Here is an 18,829-nt window from a genome sequence, read left to right on the forward strand (position 1 = left end):
CTAATATTATCCATATAACTTCAGGAATCTGGTAAGAATAAAATGTGTAATGTACTTTGATGTGATGTTCTATGAAAGAGTAAGACTTTGGCACAGTAGGATTCAAGCATTTCTGTTCTAACCACAAAAGGAGAGAGAGGTCTCTTACTGTCCTGTATTTAATTTGCCAACTCCTTAACAAAGAATTTTTCTGTGGCTCTCTATGACTACTGTCCTTGGGGAACACCTTGAGAAAACTTTATGTTACCTCTTCACATATTTGCAAAATTCTGAACAGTGCCAATGGCATCAAATCAATGATCCCTTTTTTTCAGGTCAATCTGTACTTCATAATACAAGCTGTCATTTAAAAATAAGGGAGGGGGAAAAAAGGAAAAAGTGTTACTCCAGGCCCTCAGGGGTTTCTAGGAAAACATAAGATTTCTGCAAATTAGTACAGTGATGGTGCAGTTTGCAGAGACCATGAACTAATAGCTGAAAGGTATAAAGGCTCATATTTCTTTAATTAGACTAACCAGTGATGGCAAGCTGGAGAAGCAGTCTCCACAAAATAAAAAAATTCAATAAATGTGGACAAATAGAAGATTTTCAAAATTAACATACTACAAACATATAGAACAGAGAACTGCTGGTCAGACATCAATTCTGCTGTCAGGGATCTCAAGCTATGATGGATTTCCCTTTATCCAGCCTTCACTTAATGATCTAGCACTGATCATTAATTCTTCTATTTTGCATAGCTCTTTACTGTCACTTTACAGACACATTTTAACTAATATTATCTGAAGCTATAAGATGACCTTGTTTTTACATTTCAAAAGAAAGAGGCAATTTAGCACTGGTAAGTTTGAGGAGGTATTAAGACAGGGAGAGAAAAATAATCACTGAAGCAGCAAAAAAACAAATGTATTTGAAATAGCTTAATTGTATAAAGAACTGAACACAAACTTGTCTTGACTTATCTAATGATTTCTTGAATGTGAAATACCAGCAACACAGGGAAATTAAATTCTTTCAATGCAACCAGATCTGGGCTCAAACACTAATTTCTCATCAAGGCAGCAGACACAATGTAAGCACATTCTGACTTAGTGTGTTACTCCCCCAAAATGCCCAAACTCAAACTCACACCACCATCAGAAGACAAATACCACACTAGCTCTAAAACATCCAATGTAGATCTCTGTCTCTGCACAGGACTCCAAAACATCTCTCTCACTTGAAGTTGTTAAGAACAATCTAGAAAAGCATCAGTCAGAAAAGATGGTATTTGCTGGGGAAATAGATACCATCCTTTTTTTTTTTTTTTACAGGACAGTGTTTTCCCTCCCCTTTTTTCCCAATCTATTCTGAAACAAAAACCATTCATGTCCTACTCTTCACCCAGGAAGAACAGCAGAACCTCAAAAAGAAGCAGAAATGTTACACAATACATTCTGCTTCATGGTCAGACATCATGAAACAAAAACTCCAGCCCTGTTGAGACAGGGGCTCAAAGGAAGAGCACCAAGGTGAAATTGGACATCCCACTCTCCAGCCATCCTACCAGTCAGAGAGAGCAAAAGCCATACAATACTCCATGCCAGACTCTGCAACACCTGTGTGGTGAAGTCACTCCATTTTGCCATCTTGATGGGTGGACAGATATTCATTTGCTACCAGCAGTTTGAGAGCTGGCTTGGTCACCTAATTAACCCTGGTGTTCCTGAATATAAAGGAGGCTTTCAGGACATTTTAAACAGCTAAGACAGAGTAAGCTCTTTGCTCAAGAATGAGGGGAAAAGCAAAAGGATATAGAAGATCAGAAGCAATGACCCGTTCTTATTGACAAGATGTCTCCCATGCTCACCAGAAGCCTGCCAGAGCTCCTGGGTGGAAAACAACTGAGAGCTAAACCAAGCAGAAGTACTGAGAGACAAAGTTACACAGCAAGATCTCTCACCACCTACCACTGATGGCAGAAATACTGACAATGCTAGAAAAAGTTTGCAAAGACCAGAAATAACTAAACTTGAGAACTTGCAAGACCAAAATATTATTAATATTCATATTTGTTCATACTGTAGGAGTAATCCATTGCTTTCTAATTAAGGTATTAATAACTATCACAGAATGCTGCTGTTTTGAAGTACAATTCTTTACCCTATCATTTTTTGATGCTTATGAAAACACGTCCATGCAGGAGGCTTATTACTATCAAAATCAGATCAGGATAATGAGAAGTAAAAGAAGCCCATAAAAATACCTTCTCCCCACCTCTCTCTCCTTCCCAGCTGTACCTCCTCTCCCAGTGGTGTAGGGAGACAAGGAATGGGGGTTATGGTCAGTCCATCACTGGCAGTTTCTCCCACTGTTCAGGGAGAGGAGTCCTTTTCCTGCTGCACCGTGGGGTCCCTCCAAAGGGAGACAGCTCTCCAAGAGTCTGTGAGTCCATCCCACAGGCAACAGATCCCCTCAAACTGCTGCCATGAGGGTCTTCCACAAAGTGCAGGCTTTCAAGGACAGGCTGCCCTGGCATGGGTTCCCCATGGGGTCACAAGTCCTACCAGGAATCCTGTTCCAGCATAGGCCTCTCTCTCCATGGGTCTGCAGGTCCCTGCCAGGAGTCAACTGCATGATAAATTTTCATCCTCTTAGATATGTTATCACAGAGACATAACCACCATTTCTATCTGGCCCAGCCTTGATCCATAGCACATCCATCTTTGGCTCTGCCAGACATGGGAGAAGCTTCTAGGAGCTTCTCACTGAAGCCATCCTTGAAGCAGCCTCCACTAGCAAGGCTTGGCCATGTAAACCCAATCCAGCAGGGTAGGCACTAACATTTCAGATTTGACATGTTATTATATATTCTGGCCTGAATAATCAACACCAAAGACCCTGAGAGCAGGCAAAGGAATCTGGTAAATATTCATAGTTGATTAAGTTATAATGAGATAAACTAGACAGTGGCCAACAGATGGAGAGGCTGTGTGTCAATCAGCAGTTTCTTGAATCCCAGCCAAATTATTACACTCCTTGAAGTCAGTAATAGATTATGCCCAAAAGGCAACCCTGATTGCCTTCACTAACAAAGGTCCCACATGACTTCAGCTACTGCTCTGTAACCATGAAGAAAGAGATGAGTGAGATATATGTCACTGATACTTTTTGAGTGATTGTTACATTTCATTTTATGTGCTTAATAACTGGAAGAAAGCATATTGAGTAATCAATGTAGGAACAAAAGGACAAGATGTGTCATATTGCATTAGAAAGGTGAGGCAAGGTCCCCATGCAAATGATTTCTCCTGAATAAATGCCAGCTTTATGGAAAAGGCAAGGAGGCAGACAAGAGTCTTACATATAGACAGCAGTCTATCTGCTAGAATTACCAGAAAGGAGTTGAACCCCAATGAGACACATGACATAGCAAATTTTTTCAAGTAAGGCTCAGACATAAAAAAGTACATCTTTATGTTCAAGACTGGAACAAGATTTTACTCTGAATGTTAAATAGGTACTATTCTCTTTTCAATTCTATAAAGTATAATTTACAAGGAGCTTTGGAGGTCCTCAAATATGAGGCACGGAACTGTGAGTAATACTTTGCCATCATAAACTATCTGCCATCACAAGGGCATTTTCCTGACTTCTACATCTTCCCTGAGGTGGGAAAGAGCCCTATAAATCTCAGAAAATGTTTTGTTTTACAAGTGCACACAAAAATAGACTACGAACAGTCCTTGTACCTCACTTGAGTCTTAGTACTGTTCTACAGCAATAAATGAAACAGAAACCCAAATTCAGCCAACCAGTGGTTGTCCTCTGTATTCTTATAGCCCAACAGCAGGTTTTGGTTACAGAGTCCCACCTACACAATCAACTGCTACCCCTGCATTTTGTGGCTTGTTTGCAGATGATATTGCTTTACAAGGCACAGTTTTGAAACAGCTGTGGAAGAATAATCACCATAGCAAGATCTCAAGTTTCTTCTGTCCTAGTAGCTCTGAAGCTACTGAAATGATTGCTTCATTAAAAAAAAAAAAAATTATAGGGTAAATAGAACATTTTTCTTGGACTACAGGCTTATTGGAAAACCTATCTGGATACAGCACCTTGTATATTGCTTAAAAAGATTCAGTAACAAAAACAAGGACATTGAAGATAGAGGGTTTTTTTAATACAAAAAAATCAACACAAACTTTACGGATATCATATATACACTGATTGCTAATTACTGCTGTGCTGAAGAGACTATCATCCCCTCTAACAATTACAGACTATAGAAGAACACTTGGTTTAAAACCAAATCTCAGATGTTTTGTCTTCTTGTGTTTCTTACAGGTTGATTAAAAGGAGACAAGCCAGATATAGCATTTCTTACCATTCTTGTTAATAGCAGGTATTAAGTGTGTAAGAAAGGAATTCAGCTCACAGATCTGTTTTTCTTTTTTTAAAGCCTGGCTTTTTTGAATAAAACACCTATTACATTTAGTCCATCTACACAGAAATGATCTTCCAACCCTACAAACCACCTAGGAGACTTGGCAGAATCTAAGCAAGCTCAGCTTAATTGCAGTGGTCTCACAACAAACAGAACATTAACCAGACACTTCAAGCCCTCTTAAGAAGTTGTTGATAACCCACATATATGCCCAATGCTTTTCTGATGGCTATTCCTGGAGGCTGGAGGACTCTCACATGGCAATCTCACTGAGCACAGGAATCAGATAAGGCAGAATAAGCCTTATTCTAATTCCAAGGAACCAGGAGCATCTGGCTCTCAGGCAGCCTCCAGTGGGATCAAACACCAGATTCAAGAAGATGAATGAATTACTCCTTCTTATCAGAGAAGTCTTGAAGATCTGTCTGTTAGTTAGCTTTAAATTTTTAGATTTTACTACCAGTTGTCAATCAGAAGAAAATAATTAACTAAATAAAAATTTAGAAATAAATTTTAAAAAAGCAGCAAAATTGCAGGAATCCCCCCAACACATTTAGAAGCATATGATAGAAGGCTGAGTAAGGAAGCTGATGGAAAAGTTTTCATTGAGGAAGACATCTGCACAAAGATAATGAAGTTGTAACAAATTCTTACTCAACATTCAGCTTTTGTTTACTTCTTCCATTGCAATCCAACAAAAACTGATGGAAATCTGGTCTTCAATATGGGACACGTCTTTAGTCCAGAAGACAAAGACATGGACAATTACTCTTTTAAATACCATCTCTTCTCAGCATATTGGGATTATACTCTATTTTTAAGTATTTCTGTATCCACAGATGACTGTAAAATTTTACTCCAACTAGTATTTACATTAGTAAATAGATAAGAATAAACTTCAAAAAGTAAAACTTCAAAAATAGTATTAAAACATCAAAACAAATGTCTTAGAAGACTAAGCCTACAGGTTCAAGGCTTCTTTTAAATCAAATTGAAATCTATAGTTAAAACACTGAAATTGATCAGTTAAAGGGAAAAAAAATGTTTTTCTTATAACAAGACTTAAAAACCAGACTATCAGATTGAAAGTGTATGTAAATATTGCTTAATAGGCCTAAACCTATTTATTTTACTATCAGTTTTGATTGCATATAATTCTTTACTATTTGTCTTAAAAAATAGCACAATCTGTCACAGCATAATTTGAATTTGATGAAAATCTTCCACCAGCTCCTTGTGCAAATCCTAAAACCACCTACTACATCTGAAAAAGAGACAAGCACAAAATCACAAATCATAGCAAATTTTCTCAATATTTTTGCGTGAAAATAAGTAGACTGGAGAGATCATCGTCACTATCAACAATATTTTAACAGAGACTAATCAGAAACTTAGACAGATACACTTATTTTGAAAATTTCAAATACATAGCTACAAGGCAACTTCCACCAGCTTGTTCAGCCTGAAGACTTTGGCAATTAGAAATAATGTCAAACAGCAGCTACAAACAGCAGAGTACTGACTTGCCTTATGAAAAGAAAACCCTCAAGACAAATTGAAATGTAGAAAACCTCACTGTTACATGATTCCTTAAACTGGTGTTTATCTTCAGAAGTATTCTGGGATAAGCTCTAAATTATTTTTACATTTAAAAAGTCCTGAAACTGGATGTTTTAGGACTTGCAGCTTTTCCTACTTGTAGATACAAGGGCAAGGAATTCTGACAGTACCCAGCAGAAAACATACATTTATGGAAGTGATTTCTGTATCAGAATCAATTTGATTTAATTTTTTTTTAGGGATGAGGGTTTAAGAAACTTCTAAAATGGCAGTGGTTAGCACAGAATTCTATTCTGCAAGAGGCAAAAATCTGCAGGTTATCTCAAAGGACAGCAATTCCCAAACCTGCCCATTTCAGAAGGAGGACTTGGCTGAGGGTGGATCCGCTACCCCAATGTGTACTGACAGAGTAAAGCAAAATACCAGTAAGGCAAGGAGTTGGTTTATGGTGTTTAACAGCAATGAATGATGAAGAGTAGCACAGGACCCTAATACTAGAAGCTAGTTTTATCCCAATTAGGATAGTCAAGCCAGAATTTTAATATTCTTTGCTGGACCCAACAGGGTTAGCCAGGAAAACAGACTAAGACTACCAACCCCAGGCTGTGAACTCCAGCACCCTGGTAGACACACACATGAGTGGGTGAGAAGAAAACTAGGCAAGCTTTGGCCTGAAAAATTATTTCAGAAAATGGAAGATTTTAAAGCCTAGCTTTCCCAGGTAACCAGGACTACCACATCACTGTGCATTTGGTAATGTGTGAACCAACATGTGTTAAGCCTCCTCAGTAATTCCCAGTTTTGACAGAGAGACAGAAGAGTTCAGGACCAGCAGTGGAGACAGACCTGAATGACTGCTCTTTGTGCTTCCTGCCCTTGTTCCCTGGGAGGCTGCAGCAGGAGCACGGTGGCACTGGCACACACCAGTGAGCACCAGCCCAGCCCCAGTGAGCACCAGCCCAGCCCCAGTGAGCACCAGCCCAGCCCCAGTGAGCCCCAGTGAGCACCAGCCCAGCCCCAGTGAGCCCCAGTGAGCACCAGCCCAGCACCAGCCCAGCCCCAGTGAGCCCCAGCCCAGCCCCAGTGAGCATCAGTGAGCACCAGCCCAGCACCAGCCCAGCCCCAGTGAGCCCCAGTGAGCACCAGCCCAGCCCCAGTGAGCCCCAGCCCAGCACAAACTCTGCTCAGCCTGCAGAGCTGCAGCGCTCGCACTGCGGCAGGCGCGGCGTGACAGAAACCAGCCCTGCAGCAAACCTGGCCCTGACACTTCCACAGATCAGGCAGATGTGGGCTAGGGATTTCTGTGTGGGATTTTCCCTTCCCCACCTGCAGTGAAACCTACAAGTTTAGCCAGGGCCCCGTGGAGAATCTGAATAATAGAAATGCTGACACAGCAGCAAAGAAGCTTCCTGACTCCAGGGACATCCGCCCTATAACCTATCCCTACAGCCACGTAAGGCAATAACTTGTTAACCCTACTATTGGTCACTTATGGTCACTCTAACCTTTGCCATTGGTCAGGATTGGATCTGGGCCAAGGCTATAAAAGTAGCATACTGTACCCCTACTAACTCGGAAGAAGAAGTGCTGAGAGCCTTCACGGACCCCTCCAATAAAGCCATACATGTGGAACAGCCGGCGTCTTCTCCTTCTCCTCTCTCTACCGTCTGCTGGAGCCTTAAGCCAAGAGAAGCTACCTAGCAAGCAAAGTTGAAATCATAAGAGCTGGCTAATCACTATAAGAGCTGAATGTTCCCTGCTTGCCAGGGGCTGACCCACGGCCTTGGTCTGAGTGAGCTGGCCTCTGGCACTCAGTCCCCTTGGGGGCTGAGCTCTGGAGCTGTCATAGCTTGACTACGATAAGACCAACTAAGGCTCATTTACCCACCTTCCATAAAATGATTTGGAGGAAAGCAATTTTGTGCCCAGTTAATTAGAGAGCCCTAATGTTTCAGATGCCATCTGACTGCCTTTCTGACAGAACTCGTATTTCCTTATGTCTCCGTGTGGATGTGAGAAGAACTCAGCATCAAAAAAAATCAAAAGGGAAAAGTTCCATCTGCTACAGACTGGCTTTCTCTAAAAAAAGATCTCATTAAGTTTAATAATATATTGAAAGTGATTCAAAAGGTATCATTAATAGATCAAGCCTCATACTGGCTCAAAGATACAACAAACTTTCTCTCAGTACAAAACTGAAGTCAAGAGTTGACAGGAAAGAGGAAAAGTTATTGACAGGAAGGACAGTGAACAGCTCTCAGCACCAGGATTAAGCCTACCATTTCTTGTCCCTCTCTGTGGCTCTTTCATCTTTTCTTAAGTCCCATCCCTAAAAAACAGCACTCAAATGCCATTCATTTAAGTTTTTTATGAAGGGAGACAGCATGGTTCTGTTTTCATACAAAGAAAAAGTCTCCTATCGTCTGTGGGGTTTCAACAGTCCTCGGACAACAACAAAGCTGTATACTTCTGGATTTAAAAAAAGAAGTCCAAACTGAAAAAAGGGGAAAATGTATCCAAAATAAGGATTATTTTCTCTACATGAAAGGGGAGCAGATAAGCTCTATGGTAAAGAGTAATGAGACACAAGCTTTCTATTGTCTGAATATAAAACTCTTGGTAATTTTAATAAAATTACAAAGAAACTATGAGCTTGAAAAGCCAATCTCATGCCAAGTTGGAAGCTTTGATGATAAGATAAAGATAAAACACCACAGGGGTGATCCACATATGCCTGTACTTTCCCTAAATGGATACTCTTTTATGGACAAGGCAATGGGAAAAAAGCTTTGTGATATGTTAATTTGTTAGGGCTAGAAAGTCATTATACTGAACAAAAGGAAGTGCCACTTTGACACTTAAAACCAAACATGTTTTATGAGACAAGTTGCTTTGACATCAAAATATCATATGTCATGCGAGGCTACACACACAAAACTAAAAGCTAATGTCATAATTTCATGGTACATTAAGAAAAATGAAGATTAAGGTAAATCAATATATTATCATATGCGAATTTTTCATGTGGTGCTGCATACACATAGAAATGAACGTTTAAATTAGCTGGTTTTAAGTGAAAAGGAATGTTAAACTGTAGCTTTTGGAAATGTTCTCTCAAAGGAGCCTCACAACAAGAGCTATTCCACTTCCTTATTGATTTTAATTAAGAAAAATTTATAAGAACAGCATGACTTTTCTACTGTGTATCAATTTCTATAGTAATCTTGTGTGTGAAGAGTTATTAAGAGATAAACCTCACAAATTAGTAAACAGTTATATGAAAGGAATACAATTGCAACAGAAATTTAGTCTGACCTCAGGATTGTTCCTTGGCAAAAACCTCAATTGTCTTAAGACAAAAGGGAAGCCACATTGTTTTCAAAGAGGTTTGAAGATGAAATTCTAGATGAGTTCAGGAAGAACACAGACAAACAATGATAGAATAGAAATCATTAAATATTACTATTAAAAAAGTTGCCATGTCTATGAGCACTTCCTCTTCTTCATTACGTTTCAGATATTTAACAAACTTACTACATATTGCTCTTCCATGTTTTCCCATAAGTCTCTTATCTCTGATACCTAAGCTAGAGATTCACAACTTGTAAGCATTCAGACAAGGATTCTAGATAAGTTTCCTTAACTTACAGCTAACTTTATGGTCGTGGGTAGATTAGTAACAACCACAATAAGGGCTAGCTGAAGAGTTCTTCTTCAGGAGGAAATGATGAACATTTCTGGAAATCAGATAAGTACTTCCATTTCTTTCCAAAAATAAGCTATTTATAATCTTAAAGTGCCTTATATGATTTTCAGATAACATTTTAACTATCACTTCAGACTTTGTTCAATACTACAAAAACAAGGTACCCAGTGAACAGTGTTTCAATAATAATGAAAAAATAGTATCAGCAGCAGAAAGTATGTAACAGATATCAATATGACTTGTGAAAATTACCATTACTAAAGAGGGCTAGTAGTCTAGCCATGGCCTACACAAAACTGGCAATTGAATATTTATTGAAAAAATACTAATCAACTTCTAATTGTCAGTGGCTGCTTAAAGCCCTTACAGAAAACTGAACAGCCATGTCCAAATGGAGCAATTAGGTATCTCAAAGCATCCTGAAGGACATCTCACAAGGAGTTGACAATTGCTTTGTGTTTAAGACTTCGGAGAGATGACTCTTGTGCATTTTTTTGGCTACTGCAAAAGTTGTGTCAGAACTGGAAACCAACTTCCCTGGAATTTGAAAGTTAACTGAAACTCTTGGCAAGACTGTTCCTTGGTAAGATGAACAGACAACATTCATGAAACGTTTGTTTTATGCTGCCAGTCTATTGCTTTCTCCCTCCCTCCTTCTGAGTGCCTTTTCCTGCAAGGCACAGTCCAATGATGCACTCCTCCCACACTAAATATGTTTGCATTACTGCTACTTCTTCACATCAAACCAGACTGGAAATTATTTTTTTCATATTTCATTTCATCAGTTTCCACACTTTATTTCATATGCTTTATTTCCATGCTTTATTTCACATTTCCTCAGTTTTCCATGCTTTATTTCACACATGATGTACCTCCTGTGAATCCTTTTCCAATTATTTCAGCACCTTCTATATACAATAATGATGAAGTCATCTCCTGAAACTGCTTTCTCTACCAGCAAGCTTTCTGTATTAACACATTCTCCACTTAAAATCAACTAAAAATGTAGTTGTAATACTGAAAGTATCTGGCAATGCCTACAATGAAGACCTTTAAAGTCTTTACAATGCGATATAAACATACAAATGTTGATGTCTTTAAAATAAGTTCTGTCACAATAGAACTGTGTTTCTCATTTTGGGGGGCTTTTAATGTAAGTATCTACATAGCTGGATGAATATTTTTATGTTTTCAGCATCTGCATTTTTTTAAAGAATGACAATTTAAGTAGCATGTCAAACTATTTAACATTTAATTTGGTTACTTAGAACAAGGAGAGTCAGTAGACTCATTCTAGAATTCCACTTGCAAATTCCACTCAGCTCATCTCCACAGTTTTATTTTGTCCTCTAATGAACTTAACATGAGTACAGAAAGGTTTAATCATTACTTCTACTGACAAAATCAAGTACCACAATTTTTTGCCATTCTTACAGAAAGTATCCACAAATCTAATCTTCACAAAGTAAGGTCTTCCAGAAACACTGATAATTAATACAAGATAGTGATATATACCTACCTATACAGTGTGCAGCATTCATACTGTATTTAATAGAACTAATAGAACAAGTAATATAAGATTCTGAAGCATGGAATGATTGCATTTGTTGCATTTCTGCAGAGCTCATACCTAGCTCCAGCACAGCATTAACATGCTAAGCTTAGAGGCCTACAGCACTTCTGCAACATGACAGAAATACACACGAGACACTCAGTTTTAACATCAAATATCCAAAATTTTCCCTGTATTAATGAATATTGGAAAGCTGTTTCACAATGCCTTTTATATTTCCATAATAAATGCAATAGCTCATTTAAAAAAATTGGTTTATGCTCCAAACCAAAGGCGAAGTTTTTTTACAAACCCCCCAAATCTATTTTGCTTTTTGAACAAAACTTGCTGTATGACTATTCTCTGTTCACACGACTATTCAGTGTTTGTTAAATGGCTTAAGTCATTATTACTACACCTGCTTACATCAGTTTTTCAAGGCTATTTTATTAACAGTGTAAAATTCAGCAGATTAAGTAGTATTTACCAGTTTAACCAGTTTAACCAGATACCCAGTTCCTCTGTGGGAAAGTCTCATAAAATTGCCACAGCACCATACATCTTCTAAGGGGCAAAATTTTCCCAAGCAATGCAGAAACACATGTTAGTGCAATCCTATTTTGTAACACTGCTATTTTGTTGGCTGTGGGTGTATAATATCAGCTGGGTTCAGAAATCATCTCTGTGAAATAAGTTAAAACATATGCTCAGACTAGTACAAGTAGTAAAAAAAAAATCCTTCTGAAATCAAGGGAAAAAAATCTCCAACAGATTTTAATGATGCTCATATTTCATCCCAGAGGTTTTGCCTTTGCACTTATATGAAAATAATTATTATTTTAAAAGTGATTAAATTTTCCTATTTCTTACACTTCGGACAATCTCAACAGCTATTTCACCACTGACTTCAGTTTCTGGTTAATTTAAATGTCTCATTCCCTAACAAACTGTACTGTTTATTTATGCTTCAGTACATAATGCTATTTATTATATTTCAGACAGTGCATCCCACTAAATTTTGTAAAAACTGTGTATTAATGCTTATACTTTATATATATTATATATATATATAAAGTTTATATATATTAACTTATATTTTCCTCAAGTTCTTTCAAATTGCATTTTTACATCAAAGTTGACCTTCTTCCCCTAATAGTGGCCTAATGCAAACCGTGCAGGGAAAATAGCAGCCTTGTGCTGGGGTCTCAGAGCACCTTTGGTTCTGCTTCAGATGAGCCGGAGAGGCTGTGGCTGGAGCCATATGCCAGAAGAGAAGAGCAGCAGAAAAGGCAAGCTCTGGCTTTGACAGGGAACAGATGACCCTCTGGGAGCAATGGAGCATACACAATTACACTGATGTGCTGAGCTAGTGACAGGTAAAACTGAATTTCTCATATCAGAGCATTTGGAGGATCCAAGCCTTTGCAAAATCCAAAACTTGGCATTCTATTAAGCAGCAAGAAAGTGACACTTCAGGTCCTATTTTGCTTAAGAAAAGCAAAGCAAACATCCACTTTCACACCTGCACACCGCACAGTTCCGATGGTGAAGGTTAGCTTGTAGCTAGGGAAATGGCTGCACAGAACATGCAAACAAGCTCCACTCGCCCTCTGAGCCAAGCAATGGCATTAGGCAAATATTGAGTCAGAGCCAATTGCATTGTGCACAGACAGTGAAGCCTGTTTCTTGAAAGCACTTTTGCTCGGGTCTGCACAGCATGTCAGATGAATGATCTCAAAACTAGCACCTGAAGAAAAACCTTGTCTGCAAAAAAAATGAAATGCTGAAGTACTTTTCACAGTCTATGCTATAAGGTGAACTGTGAGGAGTTCAGAGCTCTTAACATAAATTACATATTCAGACTGCTCGGGGAATCGCTCTCAATACAGACCTGAGATTATTGAACTGAATTCAGGTTTAGAAATGTAAACTAAGTATTTCTCAGGTCAACAGACTTTTGGATACTTACAGTTAGAACATACAGCGTTTATGTGCAAAGGTTACACTGGAAAGCAATAAGCAAGATATAAAGAGAGAACAGCATCTGCAGTGTTTGCTACTGAGAAGCCCCCTAAGTCGTTAGCATGAAATAAAATCTACACACACTTTCCAAGTTTTGTTGTAAAACAAAATGCTTGTGATGTTGTGAAATGCTGTATGTAAACTCTTCCATTCATTTACCTGAGGGAGTGAATAAGTGTGTAGGAACTAAAAAAATATTTTGTAGCTGGTTTGCCTTATGAGCTCTAAAATACACTCTTTCTTATTGAACTGTATTTCAGTGTTATCTCAGAGTCTTTAATTTGTCTTAGCTTACACATAGAAAAAAATTTAAATGTTCACATAAATAATGTCAGGCTTTTAAAGGGTATTAGAAATTTAGTCATGTGAATTAAGACTTTATATAATATTCTCTTACAAGAATAATGACCATTACAGATTCCTGTTTAATGCAACAAACTAAATGAATGATTTTTCTGGACAACAAATGTCTGTTATTTAGATAGAGACTTAATTTAGGAGACCAAATTAACACATCTGAAATTGAGGTCACTTTAAAACCTAATTGAGATTGCTTGCAACACAAGGACTATTTATTTCCTGTATACCATAATTCATTAATTAAGTTACACATAAGGTTAAAATATAAATACTTAAAGAGGCACACTCCATTTGCTTATTATGAGATTCTACTGGCAACAAACTTGTTAAAAAACAACAAGCTTTTAATTTTAACACACCCAAACATATCAGGGTAAGGGATTGACATTTTGATAAGAAATGAATCAGGGAAAGTGAAGATTTAAATTAATATGGAATTAGGTATAAATATAACACACAATTTTTCTCCAATTACCTCTATTTTATCATTTGAGATGACAGAATCACAGAATGGCTGAGGTTAGAAGAAACCTCTGGAAATGATCTTGTCTCCTGGGCTGGAGATTCCACAACCTCTTGAGCAAACTGCTCCTGTGTCTGACAATCCTCACAGGGACAAAAAGGTTATGTCTTCATGGAATATCCTGTAATACAATTCATGTCCAATGTCTCTAGTTCTGCCATTGGGCATCACCAAGAGAAGCCTGGCTCCATTTTCACCACACCTTCACTACCAGGTCTGATCAGAATCTCAAGACTTCCTTTCTCCAAGCGAAGCAGAGCAACCCCAGCATCCTCAGTCTCTGCTTATACACCAGATGCTCCAGTCCCTTCATCATCCCAGTGGGCCTTTGCTGGCCTCAGTCCAGTGTGCCCACACTGGACACCACTCTACACCTTTCAGATTTTATTCGTTCATCCTACTACTCAAAGCCAAGCCGATAAAATGCATAGCAGTGTAATGCTAATTAACAAAGTCTAATATTTAAGTATTAACTACAGACAGTTTTCATAGCTTTTGCTTTGTGTTCGTTCTCCATTTTATAAGCAAACCAAACCAAGTATACCTCTGAATAAAATACTATAAATAATAATGTGAAAATATATGGGAATCCATATATTCTCCAGATTAAGAGGCAAATACTGATCAAAGCCTAGACACACATTTTGTCATGATCAGACTGCCATGTGAGATGAAACATCAACATTTTTTTAATTAAAATCTTTTCAGATTCAAGGTGTGTATGTGTATTGTTCAAATAAGAAAGGACAGCATCAGATAAAGTAAGTAATAGTAATCTAAGAACTGTGGGGCTTTTTGAAAGACAATTATGACAGGGGAAGGTGCTATTTACCCAGCTTTACCACACACAATTCTCCTTGCAAGCACTGTGAAACACCAAGTAGAGTTTTCCCTGCAAAATATCCAGCAAACATAACAGTGAACATTATGCAGAAAAATTTAAGGGCTCTTACTATCTTTAACAACTTATCAGTTTCTAGAGTACCATGCTCAATATTAAAAGATAAAAAGCTTTCTGGGAAAAAAAAAGGTCAACTGTACCTGAAGGGCCATAACAATATAATCCATTGTCAGGCTCTTTAGGTACCATTCTGATCAGAACTAACAACACAGACCAGTCCCAGTTTACTGTGACTGATGTGCCCTATGATTTGCAAGCTGCAGTGGAAGGCTGCTACTCCTATTGCCAAATCTGTCCATTACTTTTGGGTTTAGACAGGAAGAATTTTTAAAAACAAAGCATCATTGCTGCAGGCTGAAGGATATACAGTTTAAGAAATGCAACTTAGCTTTCAAGTATCAAGAAAGCACATTGAAATCCATGAATCTTACTAGGATCAACAAGGACAAGTATAGCCCAGGAGTGCAGCACAGGCTGGGGTCAATCCATCTGGGGGGCAAACCTGTACAAGTGGAGCTGGGGATCCTGGTAAACAACAAGCTCAGTGAGTGAACGTTGCTGCTGTGGCAAAGAAGCCAACAGGATGATGGGTGGCATCACCAGGGCATTACCAGCACAGAAAATGAAGTCAATTTCCCACTCTGCTTGGGACTTGGCAGGCCACACCAATGCAGTGCTCAGATTTGGTCCCTCCTATATTAAAAGATGTGGGCAGGCTAGAGACAGTCAGGAGAAAAGCCACAAATATGATCCAAGGACTGGGAAGCCTGCCATGTGAGGAAAGGCTGGGAGAACTGGATTGTACAGCCTTGAGTAATGAAAGCTGAGGGGAGACCTCATCACTGTGTTCCAGCACTTAAAGGGTGCCTTGCACAGAAGATGCAAGAATCCTCTTTAGAAGGATCCCCATGGAAAGGACAGGGAAACGGGTACAAGTTAGTGATGGAAAGATTTTTATTCAACAAAAGAGGTAGACTTTTCACCATAAGAAAAATCAGTCACTGGAATATTCTTTCCAGAGATGTGGTGGATTCCCCAGCATTGGGCACTTTTAAGATTTAGGTGGGCAGGCTGCAGAGCCATCCTGCCTAGATCACACCTCTGCCATGAATGGTTGGACCAAATGATTCATGAGGTTACTTACAAGCAGCGTTCTATGATTCTATTTATTGGCTCATGTCCACACATCAGGAAATAATTTTAGTGTATTTTCCTTTGCAGGTTTCCAGGCATGTTTTCCATTTTGAGTTCCATGGACCAGCTGACTTCACTTTCTAGGTCCCTTCATATAGTACAAATTTCCCTTTTGAAAGGAAAATTTTGACTCTTCAAAGTTACTAACAATACTTTAATTCAGTTCAATTTTAAAATTAAAATTCAATTTTTTTTCTACAGTTAAAATATTATTTTAGATATAAGGATAAAGTGGTTAAAGGTAAGAGTGTGTATATAAAAATGATTGCACCGAAGCTAGGAATGAAATATGAAATTCAGAGTTTACTGTTAAAACAACTTGAGTGCAATGTAATCTTTCATAAATCTTCATAAACTGATATGAAATTGTAGGCCAGGGATCACACATCTACAAGGGCAGTAACACACTTCATAAGAAAATACGATTGGAGATAAGTTAAAGGTGTTTGGGAAAGAATCAAAAAGACATTCAGGTAACTGGCAAATGGCATAAACATAGAATAGGCATTGTGAAAAATGCATGTATTTTATGATTGGCTTTTTGCAAATATTAAAATGAATATTATATGTGTTGTGTTAGAAAATAATGCTGTATTAATTTTCTTAAGTACGGTGTTAAATATAGTTTTACGTTATAAAAATAGTTAAAATAGAAATGGTGCTATGTAGGATGCTTTGTTTAACAGAAAGGGCTTGCCGCGAGATAGCAGCCACAGGACACCTAAATCTTTCAGAAAAAGGGAATTTATTGCCTTCTTATCAGAAGAAACAAACTTCTTCCCAGCTTGGAGGCGCTGTTAGGATTAGAAGGAAGAAGTTGACACTGACCAGACAGAATCCTGTGTTTGAATGGAATTTATGCATCATGTATGAAGTGTATGAATATGCAACAGGCTGTTGTTTTTAAGGGTTAATCCTTTGGTAACGGGTGTCCTGTTTTGGGCTCGTGATGCCCAGAAAAAGGTACCCAGACGTCCGTAACTCTTTGTTTTTATTGTCTCATATTGTCTTAATTCAATTTGTCCAAATTGTTATTACTCTAATTGTGTTACTGTTTTTATAACTATTTTATTACTATTAAACTTTTAAAAATTTTCAAAACAAGTGATTGGCGTTTTTCACAGGCATACTCATGATACATCATGAATAGAATGATGAATTATAGAAATGAATTATAGAAAATTAATAAATAGCAGTTGTCTCACATCTCGACTTCATTTAAAACATTGCAATTTTCCACATGAGGATTTGTTAAACTTGTGAAGATGAGTGTTGATAGAAGAATTAAAAAGTTGGCAAGGAACTGCATGAAGGCTAAATGAAAGGAAAGGAAGTGTTTACAAGGCATAGGAACACCTGGAAAGGAAGTTATAAGCACAGCTTTTTGGTGCTTATTTTTAAAACTGCTTTAAGAAAAAAAAGGGACAATTGTATACAGCACAGGAAAAGTGATCATAAAACCAGCCCTCAATAAAGTCAAAAAGCAAAAAACAAGGGTTCTTTTTAAACAGGCAGGCAACAAGACTCTGGAGTAGTCTTCAGGGGAAGAAGTTGGGACGGATTTTCCCACATTCTTTTGTTAATGAGTCTTCCTCAGGTGAAGATACTGTATCAGTGAGAGAAAAGATGCCTGCTAGAGTCTGTGAAAGTTTAAACAGACTTTGCTTTCCTTTACTCTCCTGTACTTTTGCAAAAAGGCTGGTGGCAGACTCAGAGGAGCTTCCTGTCAGTTCATTGAATTGACAAATTAGTTAAGCTCCCCTTGTTCTTGATCCCATGAGCATCTACAGGTTCAACCAACAAAGCATGTTGGCAGACATTTGTGGTGGGATTAACGTGAGGCAACAGAAGTAACGTAGATGAACTCACGTGGAGAAAAAAAAATCATTATCTTGCTACCAGTGACAAAGGCAGCTAAAGAAAACTTACATGCAGAAGCCTGAGAGACAACAGGGGTCCACTTAGAAGAGACTGGGGAAAAGTGCCCAAAAATCTGCTGCTACATCAATCATTCAGAGGCACACAAACACCATACTGAAAAAAAATTCCTACTTAATGAAACAACAAAAATAATCTATTAACTTCCATTCTGAAATAAGTATGAAAAGAACTCAATTCCAGTAATAAAGCAATAACCTTTTAGCTCCAAGGAAGAGCACATTACTGGACTGAACTAACAAGGAATGCATACAGGAAGATGTGCTGCCCAACTCATGACCTCTTTTTATTCGTCATATAAAACCTATATTACACTACTCATACTTTCCTGATTTCAGATCTATTTTGATTCAAAATTAATGTTTTTCAGCCTTGAAGGAAGGATTGAGAACCTTCAAACTCCACATTATTACCTTCTGGCCTCTTACTGTAGTTTTTACTACCTGGCTGTTCGCAGGTGGATGCTTATGACAACAAGGAAGAAAACTTATCTCACATTTTTGCTAGGAGTGATGAATACTGAATTATTTTTAGGAATGAAACAAAAAAACTGTTTTCTTCACACCATGACAATTTGCAATGCAGCTGGATTGTATTTACTGACAGAAGCTCTGGATGCCATAGTATGTGTACATGCTAACCTTTTA

At 38.1% G+C, this 18,829-nt stretch overlaps 1 protein-coding gene across 1 annotated transcript in view; it reads right to left on the reverse strand.

Annotated features, from left to right (window-relative positions):
* ASCC3 (activating signal cointegrator 1 complex subunit 3) overlaps positions 1-18,829 on the reverse strand; it is a 251,444-nt gene that overhangs the window by 210,216 nt on the left and 22,399 nt on the right. The gene's annotated exons all lie outside the window — the stretch shown is intronic.

The sequence above is a fragment of the Ammospiza nelsoni genome, chromosome 3 (assembly GCF_027579445.1).
Source record: "Ammospiza nelsoni isolate bAmmNel1 chromosome 3, bAmmNel1.pri, whole genome shotgun sequence".
Classification (NCBI taxonomy): Eukaryota; Metazoa; Chordata; class Aves; order Passeriformes; family Passerellidae; genus Ammospiza; species Ammospiza nelsoni.